This window comes from Ambystoma mexicanum, chromosome 3p (genome assembly GCF_040938575.1).
Source record: "Ambystoma mexicanum isolate Mex_15411 chromosome 3p, UKY_AmexF1_1, whole genome shotgun sequence".
Classification (NCBI taxonomy): Eukaryota; Metazoa; Chordata; class Amphibia; order Caudata; family Ambystomatidae; genus Ambystoma; species Ambystoma mexicanum.
This window is the reverse complement of record NC_090925.1, coordinates 351,184,386-351,198,542: the sequence shown is the minus strand read 5'-3', so window position 1 is coordinate 351,198,542 and position 14,157 is coordinate 351,184,386. Positions and strand designations below refer to the sequence as shown.

General features: G+C 46.7%; 1 protein-coding gene across 1 annotated transcript in view; it reads right to left on the bottom strand.

The window, feature by feature from the left end:
• The window catches only part of COX4I2 (cytochrome c oxidase subunit 4I2), a 215,565-nt gene extending 206,933 nt beyond the window's left edge, over window positions 1–8,632 (bottom strand). The window contains exon 1 of the mRNA XM_069650979.1: window positions 8,385–8,632. The gene's annotated coding sequence lies outside the window, so the exon portion shown is untranslated. The remainder of the gene's footprint in view (window positions 1–8,384) is intronic.
• Between the last annotated feature and the right edge of the window lie 5,525 nt (window positions 8,633–14,157).

The following is a 14,157-nucleotide window of genomic DNA, read 5'->3' as shown; positions in this document are numbered from 1 at the left end:
TGTTCCAGAGCTTCAGTTGTGGGGACAAGAAGGACGTCTGGAGGTTCCTGCACTGCCCAGGGAAGAGGCCACAAGTTTGGCAAAATGTCGGTTTAAGGTGCGATTGCCTTAAAAGGTGACAAACTGGTCTCCTTCCCACTGGCTACCTGGTTTTCAACAGCACTCTGTAGAAAATTGGACCAGGATGGGGATGGTGTCCAGGTGGCTTGCGAGTTGGTTGTTCCCACCAAACTCAAGGGAAGAAGTTAACCTTGAATGGCTTCTCCGTCGATGGAGTTTCAGGCAATTCGGACCTGCAGCAGGGCTTCACTGGTCGTCCAGGAGTTGCAGCAGTCCTCTTCCTTCAGCTTGTCTTCAGTTCTTTCGTTCCAGTGGTGGACTCTGCTTTGCAAGTCCCAGAGACAGTTTTCCCCCATACCCCCATTCATTCCAGTGTGGCTGTCACTCAGCAGGGTGGCGGTCCTTGCTGGACAGCCAGTCGGCCAATCACGCCAGAGTGCATTCAGGTCTCCTAGGAGACTAAGCACAGGGAGTTTCGGGCACCTCCCCCTCACATCCTGTTCATCCCAGACACTCAAGGCGCCAGGGGAGGGCTTCAGCACTGAAGCCCTCCAAAGGCCAAAAAAGGGACTAAACCCTGGTTTGGCACACAGAAACAAACACAAGGACCTTTCCTAAAAGAAATGGCAAAAAAAGTTGACCGGAGTCTGTTTTTACAGATAGGACTTGGGCGCCATATTATGGCTGACCCAATTTTTAGCTACCGTTGTTCGCGGTCGGGAAAAGTCATGGTAGTTTGCTTAAAACCACTGCCACCAGCCATTTCAATTGGGAAAGGGTAACATTTGACTGTTACATGATTGTTTAGACTCAAGCTAGGCAACCCCTCCAGCACTCTATAGTAAGTGTGTGCTGGGTCTAAATTTAAGATGACTAGTAAAGTCAATTTAACTTTACATGCTCTGGGAGACAGTAGTCGGTCCCAGAGAAGGTATTTGGGGAGTCTGACAGACACCCCTGTGCCACTGCACTAAAGGTGCTGTGTGACAGAAAAAGATGATGCCTATGGAGTGGTTTTAAAACTCCATAACCAAACACCACAAAAGTAAAACGCACTGAAAATGAAAAGTTCAAAGCCCCAAAATATAGCAAGAGCTGGAGGGCTCAATGGTAGAGGGAATTTAGCACTTGGGTGAGAATCTCCCTAAAACTGGGATTACATCCTAGCTGCATTTTCAGCATCTTTGTTTGCAGAAGTGGAAGGGGGGGCATAAAGTATGGGAGCCCTGGGAGAAACCAAGATGGCGGTACCCTTCTGTGGAATGTATTCTTCTCTCCAGGCTACTCCAAATCAACCCCATAACTCCCTGCCTGTAGCAAAGTAAATTACCACAACAGTGATCTTTGGCCTGGCAGACCCTGGCCTGTTGAAACACTACTCTTTAACAGGGAAGATAACCACAATATCAAACTTTGTCCCACCCAACACACCCTTAGATGTTCGATTTCAAGTTGCCAACACGGCTGAGGACCAGGAGTAAAAGGCCCTCTGTTAGCCTAGCACGGTCGGGGGGGGGGGAGGGGTTGTCTAAGAAAGATACACCCCCCATTTGGCCGTCGGCTTCAAACGTGGGCTGGTGGAAAGTAAAGCACAATGGTGCTCCTTGCAGCTCAACAGCAGGGGCTGCCAATCAGTTGCGCCAAGGGTGGGGTATAGGTAGTGAGACCCCAAGATGCTTGAGAACCAAAAGAGCAGACTACTTTTTTTAATGATAAAAAGGAAAAAAGGGGGGTGCGGATGAAGGAAGACCATAACAAAAAGGTGCTGCCTTTCGCCTGGCGGATTACATACGAATGTGTGTTGAATTTATGATTGTAAATATGCGATAATAAACTGCGGCCTTGTTTTGCCACTAAGAACAGGATATCTGAGCCAGATATTCATGCAAAGGAAGGCACCGAGTGATTGCAGGGCATGTTGTGGGTGGGCGACCAGTCCCCGCCTGCTTAGGTTATGCAGGATGATGTAGGAGACCCCCCCCTTCCCAGGACCCGGAGCCACGACCTCCACAAGAGCCCCCTGGCACCACCATCAAACCAGTAAGAGACGCTCTCCAAAAGAAGAGATCACGGTTCAGAAATAGAGCGTGAGAAAGAAAGCGGCGGAAGAAGGGGTGGGGGCCGAGGGGGGAGCTTGCTAAGAGCAAATGAGACTGAGGGAGGCGAGGAACTGGGGCGAAAGCACTCGAGAGAGAATTAAACATTCCAGGCTGAAGATTTCACAGAAGGAATGAAAGGAGCCAATTACTAGCTCTGGTGAAAGGCATGCTGGGTAGAAGTGGCCAGGTGCACAGGTAACCAGGAGGGCGGTGGGGTGCATTATGTTGCTCGGAATCCATACCGCAGGATATGCAAGTAACGCTCAGTCTCGGTACTGGAGTAGATCTGCAGTTGGCCGCCTGCCAATCCCCCCACAAATACAGGGGGCGGGGGGAGGAGGGCGGGGGGAGAAGAGAGCAGCTCACAATGCCGGCCTTCCATGCAGCGACAAGCCCGTCAAACCCAGAACTGTGCCGGACACAGGCCTCACAGATTACACACACGCCAAATACAGAGACGAAATGGGAAATCTAAAGTGGCGCCCAGCAACAGAAACCACAACAGAAACACTGCCCCTCCAGGGCCAGAAACAGGCCAAGGGAAGCGCTGGACACCAGCTAAAATCTACAGGCGCTCTCACGGGAGGGGGTGCAGACCAGGGGGGCAGATTACAGAAGCCTTGCTCAAGTGCACTTTATTAGCACTAGGGCAAAGCGAAGCTTGCCCCAATTTCTAACAACTGCGACATATTAGAAACCATTGCACGATGGCAAGTGCAGTTTAGCATGTTATAAGAACCAGGAAAAAATTGCCATTGTGCAAAAATATAATATGCAAAAATGGCATCGAAAAATGTAACTATTTGTTGCACTATGCCAATTTTTGACCCGGTACCTATACCAGGCCAAACTGCACTTGCCATCGTGCAATGGTTTTCTAATATGTCCCAGTGTTTTTGTTATAACTGGGGCAAGCTTTGCCCTAGTTACAGCGTGCAAATTTGCATCGGTGAAAAGTTTCTGTAATCTTGCCTCCGAGGTAGTTATTTTCAGCTGCATGAATCCTATGTGTGTACACCAGTAGACAAGAAATAAAACGGTTTATTTTTTTTTTACCACTCATTCTTCTAGGTTTAAAAGCACCCCATTAGTTTTTGGTCACATTTGATGCCCCGCCTACATCAACGCCCTGAACTAAAAATGTGTTGTCCCTTTGATGGAGCCCCAAAGAAATCCCCAAATACCCAGCTGGAAGGTCACCACTACCACCACCCCGAGAAACTAGACGCTTTCAATCCCAGCCCCCAATCGGAAACCAGACAGGACCTCTAAACCAACACCAAACGACCTTCATACATAGATCTCAGACACTGGCCCCAAAAGTCATGAAATGGTTCATCCCCAACCTAAACACCCTTAAAAAGGAAAAACAGGAGACCTGATGGAATTATCTACCTGCTGCTAACTCCAGAGCGGAAATGGCACTACGCACACTGCATTGAATGGGATGGTGCATGGCCAGCAGGAAGGGTTCAAAAACGGCCCATAACCATCCCAAGAGATTTGTGACCCCACTGTATTGACAGACTGACCATCAATTCCTGCGATTCAAACACCGAGCAGATAACCAATTCTAGTACAGATCTTTTCGCCTCTTCCTAACTCAGGATGTTTTGTTAGCCATGGCCAATGTCAGACGTGCAGCAGGTACACTACAATACCCATGCCCTCGACACCTGGACATCTGTGTCCCTGCAAACCCCAGACCCCCAACCTCTTTCCTATCCCTCAGCTCATTGAAGGAACCAGGCACCGCTCCCCACACTTCAAAATAGCAGGCGTCAAAGTCTTCCCAAACCACAAAGGAGACACGGCAAACACCTACCGAACCGCAGAACCACCTCCAACTCTCCTTTCCCTGCAAAAATCCTGTAGGTTGATATACTAAGAGCTGTGCGAGAACACTGAAAGAAACATCCTCCTTTACGGGGTCACACGACCAATTCAGACAGAGGGAATAGGACTTAATCTGTCCTATGAAACTGCAGATTCGCCAAGAGCACTCATGTTACTGCCACCCCCATGCTGTGGTCTAGTAATGCGGCTTTGGTAACCATGCCAAGCTCCAGTCACAAAACGCCACACAGGATCATGTTTGCCCTTACACAGGATCTGACATTATCCCCAGATCACTAAGAAGTGAGGTAGATTATACCCAGGCTTCAGAAAGGTGCTGAAATCATGGCTATTTAAATGATTCACTACCCCAGCAACACTGCCAATCGCAGGCCCTCGGATCAACACCAAATGGATCCTCCTCCTATTCCTGTAGAGTGTGTTACTGCCACCAACAAGGCTGTGCACCTCCGCACAATGCCAGAGCCAATGAGCCCAGACTGCTTTATGTCAGTATCTCACCCCCCCTGAAACTGACGCAAAACCATAAGAACTAGTTACTCAGACACAGCAATTCAAATGGTCTGCAGAATTTGAATAATCCAGAAGAAGCATATTTTCGCTAAACCACGCCCCCTCCTTTACTGCACGAGCCAGCTCATCTCTCCATCTCTTACCATCTTACACCACCCTTGCAAGTGGCAGCCTGCAGCTAACAAGCATTCCACACTAACATGCAGCACTGGCACTCAAAGCGTACTAGTGGCAAAGAGGCCACCAAAACAGCAGAGGTGTACTATGCAAGACCACATTCAATGACACGCCTCAGACATAGGCTTTGTCTGAAGTCTTTTCTCTGATGTTTATCGCCCCCTTTAACCTAGAAGAAGGAAAAAAAAAAAAAAAGAACTAGCTCCCCCCCGCCCCCCCCCCTCGGATTTAGGCATCACAAGACAAACTGTAAAGATAGACCCCCTCACGTTTACCTTGGCTCTGCAATAGGACACCCAGGACTGTTTTTGCTTGGAATTCTGGGACTTTGTTATTTCCAATTTGAAACTTGGAAAAACTACAAGCCCCAGAATCCAAAGTGGGAAAAAACAGGCCGGTATGGCCTTTTCACCTGTCCAGGGGAAACTTGAGAGCTCTGGGAAAAAAAGGACGCTCAAAGAAGGGAGAAAGGTATGCCAGTTCCAGATTTATGATCCACTAAATTCTAGCTTCTAAAAATGTGACAGCTTAATATACGGATATATCTATATAGATTTTAACAAGGTGGACTGTGCACATTATGGGCCAAGCTCTATAAGTAGGGGTTCCGCAGGGACTTTGATTAATTGTTGGCTTGAACTTCCCCTCCGAAATCCAAGCACGCTTGACTCACTCCAGTAGACTTTCACGTCTGATTTCAATGTTTCGGGGTGTCAGGCAGAGTTTTGTCTTTGCACCCCCATTTAATCTTTATCTGACATTGGTGACAACATTCATCACGCCCGCTATACACAATTTAAGGCCATACTGGTTGTCCTATGCGGACGATTGTCATTTTTGAGTGTACTCAGCTCTTCAGAGATTGATGGCTGCCCTTGCGGTATATATGGACCATCACGCTCTTCACATTAATTCTAGTAAGACCAAGATCCTGCAATGCTCAAAGGGACGAATTAAAAATACCTTGATGGCACATTGGTTCAGAACCCGTGACTAAGGTCGATTCCTTGATGCATTTGGGATTTCTTATATTGCCGCCTCCATCGCTGAACAGGCTGAGGATCTGTCAAGACATTAATCAACCAATTGAAGAGGGCCAAATTCCGGTACGCTACTTATTCCTTGAAATAGAGTTTAAAATTCTGTCAAGGGAAAATAGTTCCCAAAATTCTGTACGGGATGGAGGTATACCCTTTATCATTACTGGAGACACTGCCGCTTGGGATGGAGGTATACCCTTTATCATTACTGGAGACACTGCCGCTTCTTGAAGCCATGGTTTGGGGAAGGGTTCTTCTTGTGCCCAATTCCTATGCATGCAATCCTTTACGAACTGGCCCGCAGCAAACACGTGCACAGTGGAGAATATGGTCACTGGCTAGGAACATCTTATGCCCAGATTCCCTGTTTGGGGACTTGAAACACTCTTGGGTCAGGGAAACGCAGATGGCTGAATGTGATGTTTGAACGTTGTAATCTTTTGCCTAAAGTTACTAGCGCTGTTAGCGAGCTCAGGGAGAATCCCTGCAGAGTGAAGAAACTGCCATTTGAATGCGACTGGGTCACCACAGTCGATAAAATGCACGGATACCCTTCCTTCAGTCATTTGAAGGGGGAATCCCAAAAAAACAATCTACTCTAGCGATCGATTCGATCAGGCTCACTTGTTAACACTTGCTGGAATTTGCACCCGATAAAGCAGACTTGGCCATTTGGAAGCAGATCTCTTGTTGTCGCTTTTGCAAGATTGAGGGTGAAGCCCTTAAGCACCCAGTGATAGATTTCCCTGCCTTAGAGGGGCTGAGATGGAACCATCTAAAAAATAAAACTAAAAAAAAATAAAAAATAAGTCAGATCAGCATTGGACGATGGCCTGGGCGAGGAGCAAGTTTGGTCTTAATGTCTGTCGGGACGTACTTCTTCCACGGTTGTCCCAGAAACAACTTGAAGCTTTTAAGGTAGAAAAATATCAAACGTTAGCTCTTATTGGAACACAGTTTTCTATATCAATTTCATGTATGGTGATTATGTATTGTTGACATTCTTTCATTGTGTGTATATATTCATGAATTTCTATATTTTGTTTATTTTATATGTTAAAGGTTAGCTTGTTTTGCACACACATCCTATTTCTGCCAGCAACCAACCCCATTCTATGAGGGTCGCCCTCGGACCAGTTTTTTTTCACCCAGCTGCACGACTTGCTGGGATTCCTAGACTCACGCAGACACTGGGAAAGTTAAAAACACAAGACCCAGAATTCAAAGTGCAGGAGGTTAACACAAACCCAAGACCAGCTCAGTTACGTCCCTGTACCTCAGCAGCTGAGCAGAGAAAGTATGGTGGCAGAATGAGGGATAATTCCACCACTTAGCTGAAGGGGTCTAGGGAGAATACTTTTCTTCCGCATTTTTGAAAACCTAACAGGCCCTTCGCCCACCTGCACTGGTACTGCTTTAGTTATGCATATAGAAACCAACGTTTTCCAGACTTTTAGGGGAACACAAACGCACCAAACAATAGTTGAAGACAAGAGTCTGCAACATTGTGTTCGAAATGCTTGTACTCCCCCATCAGCCCTACCAGATTAGTCAATGGGGAGGCATCAAGGTGTTGTTGTCCAAAACACCCACCGAGCCAGAAGTGCATACCCCCGGTTTAGGAATTTGACACTGGGAAGAGCATGAGTCATGCCGAGGTTGGTGGCTGCTTGTGTCCATGCAGAGGGGACGTGGGCGGCCATTTTGGCCCATACTGCTCCCATTGGCCGAGTGATTTGCATAGGCTTCGTCCTCTCCTGTAATGCAGCAGCCGAACGGAAACCCATGGAATGAATTCCCGAGGGCGCCAAATGAGTGAATGCTTCCCCATCCTTTTTGTGAATGCGCTGGGGGGCCTCCCTTCAGCCGGTCACGGGTTTTCAGCCAACACTAACCGAGGAGGCACACACGCCTATAGTATACTTACAATGGGGAAGTCCCGCATGCAAAGAGCAAGTTGGCTGAAAAGTCAGGATGGGCTGAAGTGCGCGAGATGTGGGGCCACCGGGAAGCTGCTTTTTGGGGGAAGAGGGGGGGGCGCGTTATCATGAACACTTAAGTAGGCAATGTTACTCCATACCCCTTCATTCACTCCCTATCACCTCGTTCCCATAGTTCATATCCGTTTAGCCAGTCATCACATTTTTCTTTTTGGAGGTCTCTTGACACAGGAGAATTTTTAACGGATTAGCTCAGTATACCTAAACGGATCGCACTTAAGTCCTCATTCGAGGGGACACGCTGAATTCACTGAATCGCAAAGAAGCAGGGTCAGCGACCTTTCCAATGGCAGGAGTGGGAACCTCGACTCCTGGACTTCCTTGGCACTCTGGGACCCGTAGCCCTGGCTTACCATACGAAAAGCAAACATACGTCATAGTAAAATAAAATAAGCACGAGAGCAAGAAAGGCTGCCACGCCTGATGCGAAGGCGCTCGAGTGGTCTCTAACACTAATTCTTGAAGTTGCTCTGTTGATGGTGCAGGCTAGAAGTAGCCAGTCAGCAGTTAGCCCGTTGTGTTCTAGAGTAAAACACCTAGTGAATGAAAGTGCCTGCCATGTACACTATTTCGGCGAGCCTGCGACACACCTATAGCGAGGAGGGCCATATACGCGCGGCGGTTCGTCTGGGCCTTACCTTGTCCTCTCAGTGGGCGTCCGCAGTGGCGAAGCAAGAGTACGCAGCTGCTTCTCGTTTTGAGGAGGGCGGTTTCCTGCCTCACAGAGAGGGAGCTGGAATGCGTTCACTCGAAAGTCAGATTTCCTGTGTGCTTTGACCCCTCAACTCTCATGGGCGATTAGCATCTCCTTGGGAGGGCATCGCGCTCTCTCAAAATTGTGTTCGGGGGCTGGGGGGGCGTTGGGGATGCAGATTCTGGCTTTCTTGGCAATGCATGCAAATGAGTATCATTTAGTAGGGCATGACGGGATAGGCGAAAAGGCCCACAGTCCACTACATTCCCTTTGTGGGATTAGGGTTCACACTTGCTTTCTTTGTTTGACATGTGTGTATTAAACATGCAGCCTCCCCTCTAACCATCCGTTTTATGAATTTGTATCGATTTCTGGGATATTGTGATCGATATACATGTTTTACTCTAACCAGTGTGCCTTTCGGGTTACAGTATTTTATAATCAATTCAATAGGCATTTGTCGACTAAAAAGAATGTTCCTTTCTCACTGAAAAAATAAACCTTCCTCGATTTCCACAGTAGGGGGCAGTAGCAGCCTGACCTCGGAAGTGGGACAGCAGAGGAGGGTAGGGATCTGAGTTTAGAGAGGTGGAAATTGAGGGGAGGTTAAGAGTCTGATTTCTCCTTTCGCCTCTACCTTTTGCCTGCTCCCCACAGCAGTCCATTCCCTGTCCTTTCATCCCTCCACTCACCTACCTTCACACCCCCTCACTTCCACTCACTTGTTCTACAACCCATTCACTACATTCTCCGCCTCTACCATCACCCTTTCCCTGCTCCTCCACCCTCATGCTTTCATGTCTTCCAAGTGTCGCTTTTCTGTCAGCACTAGCAGGCCCTAACTTCAGCCCTCTTTTCCCTGTTCCCACTTTCTTTACCCCATGGTGTCCCCGCCTCTCCTTAAGCTGTGGGACCTTAGGGAACCTGGACATCATACATTACATACAATAAATACGCAGACTCTTGTTTGCGTTTGCAATAAAAAGGCTGTGGCTTTTTATTAAATATAATACTAATGACCCAAAACAGGAGAATTTTGTTCATTTCCCAACAGGTGTGCAGTGTAATCATAATTCTGTACTTTTGGGCACTTGTGCCAGGAACTGGATGCTGTCCTTCTTTGCTCACGAGGTGCCTCCCCAGCGTAAGCTCCCATGTCTGTGTGTTTTTTGTTTTATTGTCATAGCTGATTTAATCAACTTTCCAATATTCTTACATATTTTATACATTATCTCCACAAAAGAGAAGAAATAAAATGTATTCAAAATACAAAAGTCATGATTATTTTACATGTAAAACCAAACATAAGAAGTTGCACATAAAATAAATTGTTCAAAAAATTCACTTTTCAAAACTTTTTAAGGTTAGCAAAACCCTCTTCATGCTACATCACAAACATGTCGTTTTACATTAGCAATATTTGATTACATTTCCAACAAATGAGTTCCACCCACACTGTCTTCTCGGTCTATCTTTCACTTTGAGATACACTAACCTTATTCAAGTGATCTTCCATACTCAATTAGCTATTGATACCAATTTCATTGCCTGAAGCAATCTAATTGAACCAACTCTAAGTGAGCTTATGTGACCACGAAAAATGAGTTGCCATAGTAACTCTGGAGACAATGCTTTGTACTCATGTGTAGGTAATTTTAAATGCTGCGCACGTGTTGACGTAAGTGCATCACAGTTAACTAACAGATGCTGTAACGTTTTAGTCTTTCCTAAGATCTTTCAGAAATGACATACATTGGCTTGTGGCTGAATTAATTTTCGTTTAGCCTGAGCTTCTTTAGTTAAAGGATAGTTCCGGGCCTTTTTTTTTATTGTCCCCACGGTTCGGCCATGTGTTTTTAAGCATAAATCGGTAGATCGTAGAAAACTTTCCTATGGACCTTACCCGACTTTTCGTCCATTAACGCACTCGAAATCAGCCGCCATTTTCTGATAATCCTATCATTTCCCCCCATCGCCCTGGCTCACCTGCTTTTGCGGCACTAAATCAAATCCCCCGCCCCTGAGCCTGACATCAGCAGACGCGTACCGCCCATTTCCCAACGCCAAAGCACGTTTCGTGTCAACAATCGCTGCGCCTCAGCTAATGAAGTGTCGCCATGGAAATGGCAGGACGCCTCTTTCCTCAATAAGTATAAACACACCGTTTCACAACACACAGCAGCAGATTTTCGATTCCATTACTCTCTCTGTGTTACTTTGAGTATTCTGTGACTCGTTTCTGTGCTCTGGTCAGCTACCTTTGCCGCTTCTAGGCCTTGTGAACACCTGTACCATCTCTGTAAATTATTTTACTTTCTTTACCACACAATGGCTACAATAATGCCGTATATGTATGAGCCCGAGTACACCGAGCAAGAACTACTGGAAAGGCAAGCATGCGAAAACGATGGGGATTCGGACGGCAGTTGGGAGGACCAGTCAACGGATGAAGAGCCTGGACCATGTCGCATGGACGGCGTCTCCACCTGGTGCACGTGCAATCGGTGCGAGCTAATGCCAACTGAGGAGGAGAACTGCTGCTGCCGTGAAAATTCCGGGTGCTTGGCCTACATTTCCGAAGGCGAGCCAAGTCCGCAATGCATCACCGAGCTGCCAGAGTTCAGGGAAGCCTGCCTCTCACGGACCGTGTTGAGGATGATGATGGTGCTTATGCACGAACTTCGCGGCACTGTTCGTCCGCGTAATCCGAGTAACGAGTAAGTATACTCTGGTTGTGATGTCAGTGATGCCACTACTATTTCATGGTCGTCTCCCACATATAAAATTACATCTACATATCATTCGAATGCATGTAAATTGGTTCCATATTGTGCATTTTCTAGATAGAATTTTTTTCAAAGCAGAATGACATTTTTTACCTGAATCGACAATGATAAGAAAGTTTTGTCATTTTAATACAGTTTGCATCTTTCATTTTCACAGGTGGTACAGGCTGGTGGCCTATCGTTGCTTCACTTGGTGGCTTCACGGGAGGCTCGGACACCGCGTTCGGAGAGTAATACCTGCCTGTGCGGTACTTGCCATTAGACAACATTTCCCCAGCGACAGTGGACAATACCGCGGATTTTCCCTGGATGTGCTGCAACCGGAACTTTACAATGTGCAATGTTTATTATTTATGTTCAATTGAAATTAAGATCTAAAATAAAACCCAACATATATTTTAACAATGGTTGTTTTGATTTTTTAAATGAATCTAGTGTGTCTCCATTGAATAGTCTTCCTGTGCCTTGTGTTGTCACACCACATGTCTCCGGCCAGCATCCTACCTCATGCTGGCCGCCCACCTTCAATCCACATAACCGTTGAACCCATATGCAGCAGACATACATATGTTATTTTGCGGGTTGGCATCAAGCCTCCCGGCCTTGCCTCCTCCCCCAAAAATACTTACCACACCACTTTGTTCAAGCGTTGGCAATAAAAGGAAGGCCGTTGGATTTTATTGATACAAAACATGGTTATAGGTAAATAATCCATATGGTTGATCATAATAAATCATCCATTTGGGCACCGGTACAGATATGACCCCCTCTGGCCCGTGCCGCCTTGCCCACCACAGGCCAGCCTGCTGCTGACTAACTGCCTAGGCATCCAGGGTCTCCAGGGTGAACTGCACCCATATATTCTCCTGGGAGGGTGAGGTATTTATAAACTCACACCCCTGCCTTCCATGTACTAGATCCTGCAGCCTGCCTCTTACATGCAGTTAGATGGCCTCTCCTTGGTGAGGCCCTGCGGCAAACGAGTCTTGTCTGCACGACCACCGCCCCAATCCACCCCCCCCCCGCCCTATCAAAGGCAGTTCGCACCGGGGTACTTGTGCTGGCAAGTGGAGCTGTCAGGGAGCGATAAAGGCCAAGAGGTGCCAAAGACCATGTACACTTCAAAGTGGTCTATAGAGCATGGGTTGTTGTTCCCATGTCTACCTCCAGACCCCGTGTCTCCTGCCAAGCATCCCCCCTCACGCTGGACGTCCCCCTGCAATCCACATAAGTGTGTCTCCATTCACGAGTCTTCCTGTGTCTTGTCTGCACGACCACCGCCCCAATCCACCCCCCCCCGCCCTATCAAAGGCAGTTCGCACCGGGGTACTTGTGCTGGCAAGTGGAGCTGTCAGGGAGCGATAAAGGCCAAGAGGTGCCAAAGACCATGTACACTTCTAAGTGGTCTATAGAGCATGGGTTGTTGTTCCCATGTCTACCTCCAGACCCCGTGTCTCTTGCCAAGCATCCCCCCTCACGCTGGACGGCCCCCTGCAAACCGCATAATGCCACGACATATACACGTCATTCATTCACAAACACACCCCTGTTTCGAATTCTTTATAACCCACTTCATATTCTAATGAGAACTTCTTTGCGCTTTGCTAGTCAACCCGCGAAGGTGCTGGTTATCTGCTCTTCGTCTCTGTGAACTTCCGTGACCACTTCGAGGAAACTCGTCAGTTTGCAACCTGTGAACTGCTCCCTGTTCTACGACAAGAAAGTACTCTGATCCCTGCATCTAACTGTTTGTTCGTCAAGGTAAGGCCATGTACCATAATCATTTTGCGTCCAATTTCTTTTCGTTCAAGACAGTACATGCAAGGAACTAGTCACATGTTCTGAGTTTAGTCAAATAATCTTTCTATTTTTTTAAAGTTATTCAAATACTTATCCGCATGCGAATAATGTGTATAGTTCCAAGAACCAAAACGAACCTTGCATTGAACCTTTTATGTGTCATTTAATTTTTTAACACATTGGTATTCATAGAGAATTGTTGATCTTTACTTTTCAGAACTTTCCACAATGCCTGCCTGTTCCATTGGCGGTTGCCCTTCGAAGACCCATAATAAATCTGAAGGTACTATAATGCATGTTTTCCCTAAGACAATAGATCAGATAAGAGAATGGGTCCGATATTGCGGATATCCACCGTCTGAGCTTGAAAGTAGAGTCCTAGAAGTCTTTGCGGACAAGAGGGGTGATCGATACCGCATCTGCAGCAGGCACTTTAGCTCAGACATGTACTCCACATCATTGCTAATAAAGAAGAACACACCGCGAGCGAGGCGAAAATTGCTCTCAACCGCTATTCCCACTCTATTCGTCCACATCCCTCCACTGGTGAGTCAAGTTTACGTATTTATCTCTCGGCCTTGCGGTAGTGTGTAGCATTAGCTAACAATAATTTCCCCATTTATGTATCCACTCAATATGAAGGCGGAAGATTCTCCATCCGTGTCGTTATTGCAGTCATCAGCCACTTCAAGCGCCTATCGGGTAATCTTACTTAGCTATTCTGCCACTGACTTGTTTTGGGCATGTAAATCAATAGTTTTAATTTATCGTGTGATTATTTTACCTAATGGTACACCCTTGTACTCGTCCTCTAGTCTTTGTTTTCAGTTATAATTATTGTTATCCAAAATAATGCAAGTACTGTCTTTCAGGGAAATGCTGAGGAGTCCAACGTATTGACGACAACCGTTGATGTCACTCAGATGCTCGAGGTACGTTTCCGGACAGTTCCATCGATGGAGATCATCAGATCTTGCATTCTTGTAGCGTGATTGTTACACACAATGTTTCTTTCGTTTTTAGCCATTGATATGTCCTTCTGTCGTCGCCCTCCTATGTGTCTTCTTTTTTCAATATTGTGTTCATTACTAATGAAAGTCCTATGTTTCAGGGAGTCGATGGAGCATTAGT